The following is a 17,625-nucleotide window of genomic DNA, read 5'->3' as shown; positions in this document are numbered from 1 at the left end:
GAAATAGAAAGTGTGGCTGATAAGAATAATTTGTTGTATAAATGGTTGAGTGCAGGCTATCCTGCACTGTCAAACACGTGCAGGGGAAATGCGTTTCTTGCTGAATGTGTAGCCTCTTGCTGATTAATAGCGAACCGCTAAAGGCAGCCAGGCGTGAGACTATTAGAAAAAAATTAAACAGCTTGTGGTAGAGGTTCGCCACAGACAACACAACTAGGATACTGGGCAATAATTTAATGGTGATGTCAGCTACAAAAACTGGTCATCAATCAGAGCTGGGCTTTATCTCCATCCCTTCTATCTTACTTTTCTCGGATTCGCACTTTCTTTCCTCTGCCAAGTATTCCCCTCCCCTCCATTTTTGCTTATTGGGTAAATTCTTTGTCCCTCCTGTTTCTGTTCTTCTTGTTTATTGTGCTACACATTCTAACACATTTTTCTCGTTCAGCTGGTTTCATTGCCCGGTTTTCAATAGTTTCTCACTCTGTTCTTACAGTTTACACTCATTTTAATATCCAATGTTCATTGGTCTCACTTTCTTATCCTTGGTTTATCTCTATCTCAAATTGCTTTATTTTATTTTACCTTTATTGTTCCACTCCCTTTTCATTATCTGATCTTTTTCTCTTCAACTTTCAAATTTCATTTGTATTTCTTTTATTTAAAAATCTGTCTATTTCAACTAAGTTTCTCTTGCAACACAAGGATGGGGTGTAAATCTATTCACACTTTTATTGATTTGCAAAAGTACAAACAATACAACTAATAAACCAACTGAAAAGGGGTTTATACTGAGGTCCTCACTCTTGTATCTACCTACTGGCACCTCAGTTACAGTATCATCAAACCACACAAAATGTCACAAAAAGAGACTTTGGTGTAAATCGAAATTTTTCCAACTTATTTGACTTGTGACCTAGTGCTAATTAAGAAAATGAATCTCGATTTTTTTCCTTTTCCCAAAACGCATCGTTAGTTTATTTCGTGAAGAAAACGCCCACATATATTCTGTGAAGCGTGATTAAATCCTTCATATCTGTAAACACGCCCCATATTTTTTTTTTAACGTTAACTCATTATAATTGTAATAACAATATTCTAGATGCCCATCACAAAGAGTGATGTACAGGAGATTAACTAATGCCCAAAATTGCATAACTTTAAAATGATAATTTTATATGAAACTTGTATTTGCAGAATGGTGAATGTTAAAACAAATGGCAAACGCTTGCAACGGCTCAAGGCAATCTTCCTTTTGTATAAGTAAGCCATTTCAGATTCTGCAGTTTTAAACTTTGCCTTTATTGGTAAAAATATTGCCGACTATTATTATATAAGCAATATTTTCGATAAAATTGGCAAATGATAGTATTTGGCATCATAGATTTGCAGAATTTTAATGATCTTTGCTTTTATTATAAGGTAATATTAATATTGTAACTTGGCAGAGGACATTCACTTTTAATATTCCTGGTATAATTATTTGGGTCTTTGACTGTTGTATCAAACTTTGCTTGGAACTGATGCCTACAGGTGACGTCATTGATTTAGCCTGCTTAAAGCCATGTTGAAAACAAACATGTTTCTCTAAACGTCACTGGCCACCGACTTGTCTGGAACTGTACTGGATTCCCGTGTTGTGACTTTCACTGCATGCATTCCTTTTTCTCAGTGTGTAAACCAGTGGAAATTTAAAAAAACAAAGGGAAAATCACGCGACCACTCTCATAAGCAACACGTGCTTAAAAGAAAACTTTGATATGGCTTTTTTATTTTGGTCCGCCACTTAATTTGATTCACAATTTCCGCTAACTCGGGCTTTGAAGGCAGAGAGGCAACAAGACAGACAGCAATCTCCTCTTTTCTCAAAGAGACCCGTCATCCCAGCGATCAGAGACGTGTCAGAACAGTGCTTTCCAAATTCACTCACCCTGCAAGACATCTCTGTGCATCAAAATGCAGTCCAGTTACAGACCTCAATTTTTTGATTATGAATCCACTGATCTTGTTTTGAAATGCGAATCAGTAAGCCCATAAGCCTTCAAACGTGTGAAATTTGAAAGATCTCAAGAAGCAATCTCCGGCTGCCTGACCCCTGACAGCCTGTCTCTCTCTCTCCCCCCTCTCTGTCCCTGGCAGTATTTCATTCGCTACAAAATATCTTTAGATTTGCGTCTATATTGAATATCCATACAGCGCCGTTCCTGTGTGGGGCAAACCTTTAGCATGTCGCAACTCTGAAAAATCATTATCTGAAGTACAGATTGAAATTAGAGGAGACGTCACCACGCAATCGAAAGAAGACCAGACCTGGAAAATGACGTATTATCCATTGGATTTCACTTTAATCGTGTTTGGTTAAATAAGATGCGACCAAATCACTTGATAGAAGGGAAGTTTCATAAGACAGGTTAAAAGTTTCAGTCGCAGAGTGTGCATCCGTAAATGTTACACAGTAACAAGTGATGTTTCAAGCAGAATTCTCACATGCTAACATATATATATAATAATAAACACACGATATAGAATCGTAAATAATCCTATATATATGATTGAATGATATAAACGTATTTAATAAGTTAAATATTTACTTAATGTAACCTACTGAGCTAAAAGTTTGGCTAACTTTCCCTCATCATTAAATGCTGCAGAGCCGCTTCCTCTGATATCTGAATTCCAAAACCTGCGTTCTAACAACCTGATCATTTTTGATCAATAAATCCCTGCACCAAACGCTGCAGAAGCCGTGTAATTCCTTCCTTCAGGGGAGAAAGATGATGAAACAGTAAAATAGAAAATCGATCGCAAAGTACTGAAAGTAAGACCATGTCTGTGTTTATTTGTCACTGTTTGGATAATTATAATAAGACCTTTTAAAATGCTGGAATGCTTTTTTTCTGTATTGCCAATCAGCTATACTCGGTTTCTCAATGTGTCAGCTAACAATTTAGCATTGGGTTTCTGCCTTGATGATGAAATAAAGTTCTTCTAATTAATCCGTGATTTCCAGTGTTGTTTCTGTTGCTTGTCAGAGCTCCCCTTTGATTTCCTGATTATTGCTTCCTCATATGTTGTACAAATGCATTTCTTCAACTCATTCAATCCCAACTATTCGCTCCCTTTCACAATGCACTTGTCTATTTCCCGTCAGCCTAGAGAGATGCATGCAACTCGCTGGATCTCTCATAGCTATCAATAAATGTCATTAAATCAAGATAAGTAGCGATTGCTCTGAGATACATATTTCTACAGACTGTGTGTAGAACATGCACTTTTAAAAAACCAGCAGGAAAACTGAGTGTTGGCACCTTCGCTGTGGTTCGTAACTTTCTGGGTAGAGTTGGTTTGTGCCTGTATAGTATTTGGGTGCAATTACCACCACCACCACCCCCCCCCCCCCCCCCCCAAACACACACACACAGAGTTTTGGACCGTAGACTATGTCATTAGATCCAATGGCAAGTCTTTATGGAAAGTGTTTTGCATAATTACATGCCATAGCCAGAATACTAACCCCGAAATTTTATGGGTCACAAAACTTTAACAATTGCCACATTATTGTCCAAGGCACGAAGTACGCCACTATCGGCTCGAGGAGAAAGTAAATCTAAGAATGTGAGGCCGAAATTTTCTCAGAACCCAAAGAAGAGAGATTATTCCAATCTGACAACTTGTTTACTTATAGCTACCGAGTTCAGCGAACTTCAGGGTTCCCTGATTGAGAACTTCATCGTGATCCGATCTAGAAATCCATCAAAGAAATAGGCCGAAAGACTCCCTTTTCAAATCTATTTTTTTTTTTTTACAATCGTTACCTTTGTGTCGCAGTAATTAAGATATTCTTATCTGGGGAGACAGTTTCTCTGGTAACTGAATAATGTTGTGTCTTTGATGCGAACTTTTGACAGTTATCGCATCAAGGTTGGACAATTTGCTCAAATACCCGCTTTTCAAATTCGATGAAAATTATTATAAGTGTGAATCGTGCAGCGCAAGGACTCAAATCTTAGTGAACACTGATCTTCGGTATAAATTACTCTTAGTTTTAAGTGTTTTTTGGTGTAGCATTATAAATCGTATGAATTGCTTGACATTTAGACAATTATTTCGATTTGTGGAATCCGATGATATTTCCATACATTTTCTATTCTGAAGGGCTGGGGAATTCGCATTATAATGTAACACGTAATTTGTGTCAGATCTACTATAAACTATAGAGACCTGTCGGGTTCAGAAAATGTATTGATATATATCTATTTGTGTTAGAATTACTACGATAGTTTTATTGTTGCAATACGGAGCAATCCTGTATGATATAAATTACAAGAACTAGTTTTCTTAAGGCTGAGGTGGTCATCTCACATTATATGTACTTTTCCTGTTTTAATCCCCGTTTCTAGTCATTAAAGTCTTGAGAATATAATGAACTTTTGGTAAAGTCTAAATGGATCTGCACATCTCGTCTCAATTCACTTGAACGCGAGATTTTCCGTGAAAAAAATCTCCCAAATTCATTCCCTGTAAGCTCGCCTATTGGGGGACGGAGATGAGGGAAGAGAGACTGCAGAGTAAATCAATGCCACAATAAATCCGTTACATTTCTGTTTATTCCTGACAAAACGATGCTAGAATGAAATCATTCTGATCGACGTGGGGTTTTTTTTCGGATTGGAAAGGCCCTGGCGAAATAATTCCTCCACGTTCACCTTAAATGTCATTTCGTTTTAGGGGGATTCATTGTATCTGCTCCATTTGAAACTGTCCCTCTCCAGCGGAGTACGCGGTGTCTCCAGCACCTGTAGCACTGCCATCTGTGGAGGGCTATTGCAAAAATGTTTGAACTGATAAGGTGAATTTTGATCAGGTTCGAATTTCGCCAAAATCAGCAGGATGTGTTTGTAGGGTCTATCTTGACAGTTATGCCACGATGTTGACATTTAAAAGTGGCTGGTATATTTTTTGGACAATTGGAGAGGGAAGGGGGTAGGGGACGCAAACGGTAGTCTGTCAAATAAATGCCAGGAGCGTCATAAGTGGCTTAAATATTTGGTTCGATTGCATTGCAGATATACATTCGTTTGTTTAATGCTTTCTAAAGACATGGCACGCCTTTTGCTACACATGTGCTTCGCGTTAGTTTGAAGTGAATGGAGTTAGTTGTATAATAGGTAGCACCAAATACAAAAAAATATGCGTCCAACTAGTGGGAAAATTTAGATTCGTAACCAATTAGTTGTGAAATAAACAATAAAAAAACTTTTTTTTACATGCACCGCTGTGGAATCATTAAAAAGGCTTAATAATACATATAAGTGAAAACGGTGCATGGAGCTACATTCACAAGTGGAACTTGTCTAACATGCTGTTCAACAGGTGCTTTGCAGAAACTCGTCATGTTCTGAGCACCTCTGACGTATCCCAGCTGCATGCTTTGAAGACAGTTGAAGTCTCTTTTAAACGAAGACTTTCTATTATATTGCAGCCGCCGATTGTGTTAAAATAAACTTCAACGTCTATTAATGAAACATAATTTCAAAGTTATGCTCTTTGATAAAGCCAATTTCATCGCCTTAGCACAACATTAAAATATAGATGACAACAAGCCGTTTGGTGGGGACACTGACTATTTCACAGCGTCGCCTCTTTTGTGAAGACTATTTTACTGGACTCCAAAGTAATACGTTTGTGTAGCGCGTAACAATACAAGGACAAGTTATCATACTGTGTTCAGAAACTTCACGCAATAAATCAAAGAACGCAGCGCCTATAGGTTGGTAGAGTGTAATTCGGCTGTACATAGGAGTTTATAGGAGAGTATTTTAAATAGGAGAGTATTTTAATAATAGTCAACATCATAAATATTCCAAATAACATGGTTGCATTTATTGTAGAGATTTTAGTGTGAACATTACATCAGTTGACCATAAAATATAGAGAGAGAAACCCCTCCCCTGACCTGCATGATAACTTTCGTGTTTTAATCATCAGTGTGCAAAATGATTTCCCATTCCGTCATCCAATTGACCTTACCGTCAAGGATTTTTTGAAAGATATATCAATAGGACAAATGACTTAAGATAACTTCAGGAAAAAAAAGTACTAAGCTCCCATAATCATAATCGCATACTTATCATCTACAAATGAAATAAAAGGCACCAAAAGTTGCGAATTAGTTCTCGAAAGACTTTATTCTATTATAAGTAGCGGAGGACTGTACAGTTTACGTGCAACGTACATCATTTGACAAGATAACAATTATATAATAAATACAATTATTGTGTTACACTGCTGAATTATTTTAAAGCATTTGGGCAAACCATTCCCTTTATTTTAATGAAAAACATTGTATTTATATATATTTGATTTTTGCTTTTAAACCTTGTAACGATTCATTTAAATATAGCGCCAGTATTGAATTATAGTACTTAAAACAAGTACGCAATAAAATGATTAAATGTATTTTCTCAGCACTTTACCTTTTTTGCACATTAATGAGGTAAAATTATCGAGAATGAAACATAATTTCACGGAGAAAATATGTAACACCCCGTTTGTCCATTTTCTTGAAATCTGTAAAGAAAACAACGTGTTTTATAACCTGAAATCACCTTTGAAAAAGGAGCAAAACGCAAAGAACAAATTGATTTGCTCTGGACGTTATTATATTGATGCAGCGACGGTGACAACCTGACAATTGCAAAGATTATAAGGAAACAGGAAATTAGAAAATTCACCGAGAGCTATAAGCTTCAATGAAATTTACGTCCAGAACACAGACCATAAAGGATCACAAGTAGATGGATTATTAATTTATGACAACGGCCCCCCTCCTTGCAACATAACTGCAATTTAGTTAAACGCAGCAAATACAAATTTACTTTGAATATAAGAAATATTTTTGGTGCAAACTATTATATTTGCGCGTTAACAAGTATTTAATCAATTTTGCACAATAAATTTCCCGCATTTACTTCTTCACTAACTTTTTTTCTAAATAGCATATAATTTAATTGTAATGATCAAAAGTAATCAGTCAGCACCGTTGGCTCCAAATTGCACCCCCCCCCCCCATTTTAACGTGTAAAAGAGTTATATGCGAATTAGTTTTTCTCACTTTTTCCAAAAAAAAGAGAAAAGTCTTTTGATTACTCCTTACATTTAACTCAATGCGACACATTCAAAAGTTTAATCGTAGGTTGTAATGGTGCATACGCTCAGAGTTTATTGCCTGATACCCGTTTGGGACGGTTAGATTGGTGCTCACTGTTATATCAGCTCTTTTCAATTACAATCTATCATTTCCCTAAACGTCGTGGAGAAAACATAGTTTCATTGATTAGCATTTTCGCCTTTTCCTGGTTTATTTATCAGGACCTCGGACGAATCCGTGGTACGACTTCACTTATTACATTTAAGAGATTTTGATGCTGAAATGTCACTTTTAATTTCACAAGACAAACAACATTCTCGACGTATAATATTAAACGAAACAGATACACCAATGAATGCGCTTCAGTTCATTTTGTACTGGCAAACTGCAAGCAAAATGTAGATATCGCCTTCTCACTTTTAATTTATAACGCTACGTCCATATTTTAAATTGAAAATAAAAACTTGACAATTTTTAATTTCCAAAGCATGCATGTAATTCAGCGAAGGTTGTTTGATAAGACGCCGTAGGTATATCTAATTTAATTTTGCAACCAAGTAGGGTTTTAAATAATACCAGACGATGCAATCTATTTTTTTTTTACAATTATAGGTACGTTGATTTTCGTTGCCAAGAATTTAATTTTGAAATTTGGTATTACCTTCGACAGATATCACCTAGACAAAGAACTGAGCTTTAGAGCCTATCATTTTGTTCAGGAACCAGCGCCTCCTAGTACCTGACTGGGTATTAACGCGGATAGATTCTCCTAAAGGCTCATCACAATACCATATAAAATAAAACAAATAACAGGAGCATAAGGCTGGGGTTTTAAGGAAAATGGATGTGCGACAATTTTATATCAGTCAGTATCGGTCTAATGTAAAATGATAACTTCGTGATTATACCGCAAAATGAATCGCATGGGTGGCTTTGTGTGGTAATAAATGCGAACTCATACTGAAATCAAACAATTCTTCAATGCGAGAAATTATACTCATAGCTTAAAGTATTTTACATTTATTGGTGGTTAATACTGCCCGATTGACGAAGTTGAACAAAACAAATATTAAATGATACCAGCTATAAGCTGGAAAGGCCTTTCTTATCATATGGGTTTGTTTACAAGTATTCCAAATATCTTATTTTAACTCAGATTTAACACATTCAGAACAGTTTATGAATACAATTGTATTTAACTATAGCTCCAATTATTTGACAATCTTGTCGTCACATAACTTTCACCTGCACCACTTTGCTCACATTCTCCCGTATAAGTCTTGAAAAATATATATATATAACAAGCAACGACGTGTAAATCGTTTCATTTGCAAACAGGGTGCCAACAGCGAGGTAAAACGCCAGGTACTAAAAGATTATTTTTTTCGGGGGATAATTAATGTATTGTGGTTATTTCGCTACTATTCTATAATTAAATACTTACGCTTTTGCTAAACTTTTAGTAAATAAAAATAATTTCACAATGAAAGGACCGACATGTTATATTTTTCAATGCAGGGCCTGTTTTACAGTTTAATTTGTGTTTTCTCCAACACGTTATAGCTGAGGTAATTTGTTTGTCTTAAAAGGCAAAAAAAATGTAAAAGCAATCATTACACGTAAAGGCTGTGCAGTTATATTGAATAGACGAGCGCAGTTTCTAATCTCTGGTATTTATTAAAACAAAGCAAAGTTAAAATCATAATCTGGCTAAGCTCAGAGACTCCATAGTTTGTCAGATACTCCGCAATCGAAGAAAAAGACAAGATCAAATTAAGGAAACCCCTTTGTGCAAAATATCGCTTTCTCCGCAAAGGTTTGTTCCCAACTATTGCTATATAAAATAATATTTTGAACTTTTAATCTGCGGAACTCTTTACTGCAGCGATCACTGGTTGGAATTACAATAGTTAAATTATGTGGCGTTCAACACAAATTTATTTTACAAAGATGTGCAAAATACATGTGGGATTTTATCACATTTTATGGACCCCAAACAAATGCAGTAATGTAAGATTCTTTTGTGCCTGATTGTACTGCACCATCTTGAAAGTGCAGCAGGAAAACCACAGATATTAGCGCCACCCCGCTGTCATTCGTGGGATGTGCACTCCAAAAGCAGGGAGCAGATCAAACAGTCTCTCAAACATGACACACACATCGTTACCCTTTGTAACTTTTCATTAAATTATTGAACCTTTTATTAGACACCAACAGCAGCATCCTTTTTGACGTGCTGATCCCGAACTGCTCACATTAAAATATTCCTTTGCTCGAAGTCTTAGTACTTTAACTGTTAATGACAAAGTTATATAATCCCAATTAATTCCATTAACAATCCATAATAAAAGATGTAAAAGTGAATGCTTTTTAAAAAAATCAGAAATATATTTCCCAAAGTATAATGTTTATTAAAGCATATATTCAATCTATTCCTCAATACAAATTGAAGGATGATTGATGCAAAAATGTTTGATAAATATACCAACAATTTATTTCTCACATCTGACTATTGTAGTGGGTCGCAATTTTTATGGCTACTTTTATACTATGAGTGTAAGGGTGAATTCTACTGCTGTTAAACTTCCTGCCACAAAATGCAAAGCAAGACTGAGGAGTTTGTATTACAACTGTGTCATAGTGTTACACCGATGCAAAACATGTAGCCAGAGGGGCTGCTAATGATTACAGTATAAAACCCGGCTCCAACAGAACAGGCAGCCTAGAAACTGGCCATTATTAATTCAGTGGTCAGGCACTTATCCAACTCTCCCTGGACTATAAAACAAGAAACACATAGCACTCCAACATAAAGATTTTTAAAATATGATGCTTTATGTCTCAACGCTAATTATAAACTTTTTTCTCTTCTTTTCAAGCCGGTTCCACTCTTTATACAGCTGATTTCCTCTCCGGCACCATGCTACAAGACGATTAGCAGCAAATTATCCCTACGTTTTTGCTATTACATTACAAATTTATTTTATGTGACGCGCCGTCAGACCTTTCCAGCCGCATTTCACTGAATGAGTAATTGTGGAGATCCAGATGGAATAGATTTTCTACATTTGGCAAGACATTTGTCATTTTTAAAGTACCAGATACAGAATATAAGTCAGGCCTTTTTTGTGCATCAAGTTTCCTAATAATTCAGATGATATTTAATACAGTAGAACACAGCGATTTTTTTGACAATGCAAAATGTTTAAAAGGTAGAACTAAATTCACTGCAATATCGACACTTATTAAAGTTGGGACTTATTAAATCTAGCCGGACGTGGCTATACAGGTTGTAAATCATCGCACATCGTTTTATTGAAAAGGAGCATTTGCATTCTTTTCTAAGTGTTGGAGAGTGTCGAAAGATTTGCAATTACGAACAGAGGGCGGAACTACTTTTTGGGCATCTTTTTAGGTGTTATTTATCTCAGAGGGAATGACAATTCTGTTCCAGTTCTTCATTAGACTGATAAAGCCACTTTGCTGTATTAATGCAAATTTTACTGCAGCTAGTTTTAGATTTGACTTTGGAATACTTTCTGGAATCAATCTATGTCTAATTCGTACAGTATTTCATGAAATAATCTAGTGAATGTGAACTAACTGGACCACTGCAAATATGCATAAGAATCACTGCATCCAAACAGACTGCAACAGCATATAGCATCAAGTCACTGCGTCCATTTCGGAAGACATATTTATAAAATACATCGCTGAATCAAATCAGTTCTCCACCTTACAGGTTCTGGAACTGCAAGGTTCAGAACTTTTGCATTACCGTTTCTTTATGCTAAATCAAAGATGTTGCAAATTTCCCCACAGCCCCCAATTGTTATTATGTTCGCGATGATTAATAAGCACAGTGCCATCGTATCTAGTTCTAAAATAAACATGCAAGCATGTTAGTTTATTAATATATTGAACAATGTACTGTAATATGAAATATTAATCGTGCGTTACAGTAGCACCTCGATCTTAATGATTTGTCCCGTTTCCATTCAAATGAATGCAGTGTGTTCGATATTTTAATAAGTCTTGGTTTATGTTTGATTGTCCTGATATTGTAATAAATGCAATTGTTCAGAGTCACGTGCTAGGCCGGGATCCCAACCTCAGATCCGATTTAATCTACTCACTCTGAGCTTGCTTTAATCGTCGGATCTTCGGGGGAGAGAGAAAAAAAAACAGAAATTTAAAAAAAACACGGGCCTTATTAAAAAAAAAACGCACAAAGCACTGAGGTGTGTGTGTGTGTATGTGTGTGTCTGTGGAGCGCCACACTGGAAAGGGGTCGGAGGTGTGGGGTCAATCCAAAGGACATTCAGAAGAGATAGAACCGATATTCCAGATATACATACAATATGTATATCCATATATAAATATATCATTGCACAGGAAAAAATATAATACATGCAGTATCTAAGATCAATATAGGCTGGGATATTAAATATATCTCCACTATCATTGATTGTACTGCAACTATATAGGCCAGCCTACTTGGCTAGCTGTTCAGCACAGTCAATTCATTAAAGCAAATAACCTGCCCTGCCTATTTCCCTGATATATCTGCAATAATCTAATACCCAGTAAATGAAATTGTTTTTAAATGCTCGGCAGATACATATTATTCCACCCATTTTAAATCCAACGCGGTTAATTATTTTTTCTTAAATGTGTATAAAAAACGAATCATAATACTTGAAAAAAATACTGGCTGAAATTATTTATTAACACTTGCAATAAATAGTCCCACTTATCCGCGTCCACGGAATGGAGGCAGTTGATAATCTGCCACAAAGCAGCCATTTTTTAATCGCTTAGAAGTCGTGCCTGGGTGAAGTATTGATACAATAAAATGATCTGCCTAACAAGTGAATCAGATTTTTATTGCCAAATAAATAACTCCAAATAAACACATAAATAGCACGCTACTCGAGCCTTATAGCCAGTGTGTCAAACTAAAACGACGATAAGTAATACTGGGGATTAAATGTTTTAAATATTACCCTATAGTATTACATTTAAATCGACTCCTAGCCAGAAAGGGCCATGCTATGATTTCAATGATTTCGTGTGCTTCTTTCCTATTATCGGATACCTATCCCATACCATAATGGTAAATTTTTGGAATAAGTATCGGTTAAGTGTAGCAAATTAATTGGGTACTTCATTGTAACATAACCCTGTTTTTATAATTCGGGAGAATAGGAGATATCATTTCAGCCTCATTTGATTGTTGCATTTAACATACAATTTTCAATTAGTAAGCAGAAGTATGAAACTTATTTAATTGTGATTCTACCATCATACCACCAGCAGATATATTTCCACACTTGCACGGCTTGTCACACATTCAAATAAATATTCTGCATATTTTGGCAAAGATTTTTCTGAAGATTATTTTTTGTGCAATCTGTAAAAGGAAAATCCGTGAAGACTTCAGTGTGATTTTTAAAAAATGTTTTACAGATTCTGCATGTTATTGGAAAGCAGTAAACAGATGTGGTTGAAGAATATGTCATCAATATACAAAATGTGTGAGTCACTCTGTAAATAAATTATTGCTGGCCACTGATTTTATAACCAAATTTGAAGGGATGCTACAAGGATTAACTACTTGCTATATCGCCATATGACGCCTTATTCTGTCTCCCCGCCTAATGATATTAGAAGTTTAGATTTTCTGCTGGATCTGATGTATAGATTCTTTTCACATTGCTTTCTGGACAATTAATAGCAATTTAACATTTTCATCAGACCATATTTACCGAGATGGACAAACGAATCACACCAGTCCACCCACTGTTTTTTTAATTCAAAGGTTTGAAGAGTGCTGCAGACTGTTGTCATGTTTTAAAGGTTATGCTTTTTTGTAATAAATAAATTTGTTTCGATCAAACAGGACATTATTTAGACCAATGCACGTTAGCACAGCCGAGTTATCCTTACTGCTGAAATGGCTCATGCAGTCATATGAGGTGCTTCTAATACAGTCCAGTGCACCAGCAAGTCGCCTGAAATGCGTTTTATGTCATGATTGTTACAAGCATTTCTGCGTTTAAATGCATTTCGACGATCTATGCCTTTGAAATTGTTTACTGTTCAAGTGTGTTCTGCATAAGTTATGCTTTTTGACATGGCAAAATATTCCTTTCATAATGTGAATGTGCATTGTGCGCCATTTGTGTCGCTGAAATGTCCCAATATATTTCCGTTTAAAGGAACTGAACTCTTCAGGTTGTGAGAGACGAAAACGTCAAGGCAGTATTTAGCAGGCATTCCAATTTTCTTATTTCTTGAATACTTTGCGGTGCTATGCTTTATAGTAATAGGACAGTAAATTGCCAGTGACCCTGAACTATCGTTGGGTCTGCTTGAAAAGCTTTGCTCCCAAACCCAGACAAAGGTTCCATGCACACAAATACAACCTATTTAAAGGCGAATCACAATACTCGGCAGATTGAATTCCTCATATATATATAAGGTCTCATAGGGGTTGCAACTTCCATTTAAATTTAATTTCTGTAGAAAGTTTGTTTCGCACAAGCACGTTTATACTCCTAATACGAGTGTTGATAAGGTAAATAAAATAGGCTCCTGCTCGTTTCTGATTTATATGGAAGATTCGCCAAATTCGTGCGAATTGAAAGTTTTTTTGTTTGGCTTTCAAGCAATGAGGAACATAAATGGGCACATTTGGAAAAAAAAATTATAAACTTAGATTGGCAGAATTTAGAGAAGGCGGTGGAACTAGGATGAAACAATAGGTGTTCATAGAACGAGAGAACTTTGCAAATCTTATTTACTGTTTTCCAATAGAAAGTGTCAGAATGCGCCAAAGGGCTTAAAGGCTTAACGCTGGCAGTAAGTTCATCATCAGAGCGTGCTATTCTTTCGGGCTTTTTAACCATCCTTTGAGACGATTCAAACCACTCTCTCCCCGGCTTGATCCCGAAAGAAAAAACCAAAGGACCAGAGGTCGAAGTTTAACAGTATTCTCTTGACTTCCAGGTGTTCAACATGCCGTATTCAAGCACCAGCGCGGCTATACTGCACCTAGGGTTTTTAAATAAATATATTGGAACGTACATTGATCGAGACGAGTATCGGGTGAACGAGCTATGTAAATGTCTATGTAAACAAATACATATCTAACTTTATAGGTACTGTACCACTCACTGTAATGGACAGCCGCGCAGAATGAACTGGCGTTTTAGACTGTGGAGATTTTAGTCCTGTAATCGTTTCTTATCTAAAGGTTGGGCTGATGATGCCACTAACAAAAAAACAAAACATACATTTGTGTCATTAAGTTTTTCATAATAGGAAACAACCAGTCTGTTTTAATAGTCCCGCAGCAAATATAATGCTTGCAACATTATCTATACAAGAGAGTATCAATCAAATCAATCAGTGTTGACAAATTAGAAATATTTGAAGGAACGCGTTAATTTACAACTTCGTTATTAGTTAAAAATCACCAGCATTGTAGTGGCAATTAATAACACTCTGAGTGGGACACTCAAAGACGGATGAATCCTCCTGTACCGGTAGTGATAAGCACAGCTGTCCCACCATGATGGCGAATGATAGAAAGATTGGAAAAGGGCGGGGGTGGGTAGGTGGTGTGTGTGTGTGTGTGTGTGTGTGTGTGGCGGGGTGGGGGGGGGGGGGCAGAGAGAAAGCGTTAATAATGAAACCTTCGCAGGTAGGAAAGGATGGAGAAGAAAGATGAAGAGAAAGAAAAAAAGAAGAGGGGAAGAAAAGCAAATAAATGCTAATTGCAATACCGCACGACCCAGCGGATGGTCGACACGCTGTCCACAGAGCATTTTGCGGTTGCAAGCACAGCGCGCTACAATAGGTTCCAACCCTACAGAACGAACCGACAGTCGCTGCCAATAACTTAATGATAAGGTTGAAAATCAAACTGAAACCCGCCACCCCAAATAAAGACTCACTTACAAGCATAACACACACAAATTCATCACAGTACGGGAATGACCAGTGTACCAGTCATTGTTTAATGGGATCCTGATATTTCCATTTAGAGTCGGAGAGTTTTGCAGGTCAGATGCGCTAATGTTAAACTTTCTCTCTCTCTCCCCACTCATTCCTTCTCGCGCATGCACAACATTTATAGGCCCTTCCCCCAACCCCAATTGCTGACAGTTCGACATAAACTTCAGTTTAAATATTCTTTTTCGTGCATGTGTGTGTGTGTGTGTGTCGCTGTTGGTCTCCTTCACAAACATCCTTTTTTTTAAATGACCAGTTATGAATTTCTTTTCCACCTCCCTCTATCTCTCTCTCCCTCTCTCTCTCTCTCTCACCCCCCAGCCCTCCGTCCCATTTCTACCCACTTGGCTCAAATCACAGCAGGTCCTAACTACTTGAAATTCACCAAAATAATGACCGTCTCAAAACGATAAATCATCGCCTCCGTGTAAACCTTGAAGGAGCTTTTTAGAAAATAGCTTGCTTACTGTGTTATGTGTGTGCAGAGCTCCGTGTCCATTCCGATCGCTTCCACGATCCTTCCTGTGAACAGCCAGTTCCGCACTTTACACTGGAATCTTTTTTGTTTAAAGTTATACTTTTTATCGGTTGCAACTTTTTTTCTACTTTATTTTTTGTTGTTGTTGTTGAACGCACACTTGGTTTACTAAGTCGTAGCGTGCGGCACAAAAGGAGCTACGGAATGAGATTTATGGGTTTCCAAATGAAAAGATTCATTCGACATGAGAGGTTAACACAAAGTTCGTATGACCGTGACTTGCATTGGCAAAAAGCAGCGCCGACTCAGCACAAAGGCAGTTCAAAGGAACCCTTTAAAACACACGCAGACACACACACACACACACACATACATACAGACACACACAGACACACGCATACATACACCAGTCCAAACTGCGGTTTTCATATTCCTGTTATAGTTTCCAAGCCCGGGCATCCTTTTGTTCGTCACTGGAGTTGGGTTTTTTCTCCCCTCTCTCTCTCTCTCCCTCAATCTGAACTTTGTCACTTTGGTGTCGAGTATACCTCGTCTATTACACAGGGCAACAAAAAATCAAGGCACTGAGCTATAGAGAGGAAGGGTCGGGTGTGATGAGAGGACGAAATATAGCTCGGGGAAGAGGGGGGGAGGAAAGAAATAGAAAAAAGGGAGGGAATAAACAAAAAGGAATAAAGGAAGGGGGAAGAAAAGAGATTTAAAAAATAAATGAGGAAAAAAGGGGGTGATTGAATGGGTTGGTGTGTCTCTACCAGTAATAAAAAGAAAAAGGAGGCAAAAAAAAGTATGGAAATAAGACTCGTGTTTTGTGATTGGGGAAAAGCTTTTAAAATAAGCACAGAGCAGATGCATCTGGGTGAGTTGTCAATCTGTAGGGTCGTGCAATGGGAATGCTAATGAGACAAAATTAACCCGTCCTTTCGTTACATTGGAAGGGATCGATGGTTGACCCGGGCTCCCAGGACGTCTTATTTATGCTGCATAGCAATGATATAATCAGCCTCATCTTTAGCAAGGAACTACTCACAAACCAACAACTTTTGTTAACAACCAAGGTTGTATTTGCCGAGCATTCACATCATCTCGTATATCAATTACAAACAGGCATAAAATGATTGTTTGATTGCAAACCCCATCAAAACCCGAGTGCCTATTTAATTATTGACTCTGTGTTATTTTACTGCAATGTTATGTACAACTGCAGAAACTTGGAGGAACGGCTTTTATCTGCTAGCTTTGTGCTGATGAAAAGTCTTGCGTGCTCAGATACCAGTTGCGGAGTTTGCGAGGATGGTGTAGAATGGGAACTCTGCTCAACGCTAAAGTTACAAAACTGGCATTCATTAGTAATGTACTCGAGTTAGTGCACTTGTCTGTGTGTTGACACCGGTTCCTGTAAAAACGATTGCTGGTGTTTAATAGCAATCAATCCACAATGGAGTGCTCCTCCCCAACAGAGGAATGGAAATAGAAGTACCCGTGGAAATAAAAACAAAAAAGGCAAGCATTTCTAATAAAGTATGGATGGTTTGTTTAAAGACTTGTTTGTTGAGTATGGCAGATGTAATCCCCTTATGACCTTCGAATTACATTCATGTGTGCGGAGTTGTGCAAGATTCTACACGTGTGTATGTATCTATTTCACACTTTTCCACACCTTGAGAAACTAACGTTGCATTTTTCAGATAGGAGCTTGATCCGGTCCCAGGGGACAAAGCAGGGATGTCCCATCATAAAGTTGGAGCAAAATGTGTTATAACAGAATTTCTTTCTTTAGGCCTTTATCTGTGATCAAATATTAGCATCTGAGCAATTTACATAGTCCTCAAACTTTTAGTAATCCAGTTGTGAGTATAAGTGCCAGAATACAATTATGGAGATGTTTGCCTCAACCTTTTCCATTGTGGATGGCGAGGATTGGCGTAATATGTATTACACTGAACCTTCCGAGATCTGT

At 37.1% G+C, this 17,625-nt stretch overlaps 1 long non-coding RNA gene across 1 annotated transcript in view; it reads right to left on the bottom strand.

Moving 5' to 3' along the window:
* The window catches only part of LOC147100111 (uncharacterized), a 28,854-nt gene extending 12,023 nt beyond the window's left edge, over positions 1–16,831 (bottom strand). The window contains exon 1 of the long non-coding RNA XR_015073836.1: positions 15,637–16,831. This is a non-coding gene — a long non-coding RNA (uncharacterized LOC147100111). The remainder of the gene's footprint in view (positions 1–15,636) is intronic.
* Between the last annotated feature and the right edge of the window lie 794 nt (positions 16,832–17,625).

Source organism: Somniosus microcephalus, chromosome 27 (genome assembly GCF_052327205.1).
Source record: "Somniosus microcephalus isolate GS21.2 chromosome 27, FLI_Smic_1.0, whole genome shotgun sequence".
NCBI lineage: Eukaryota > Metazoa > Chordata > Chondrichthyes > Squaliformes > Somniosidae > Somniosus > Somniosus microcephalus.
This window is presented reverse-complemented; position numbering and strand designations above follow the sequence as displayed.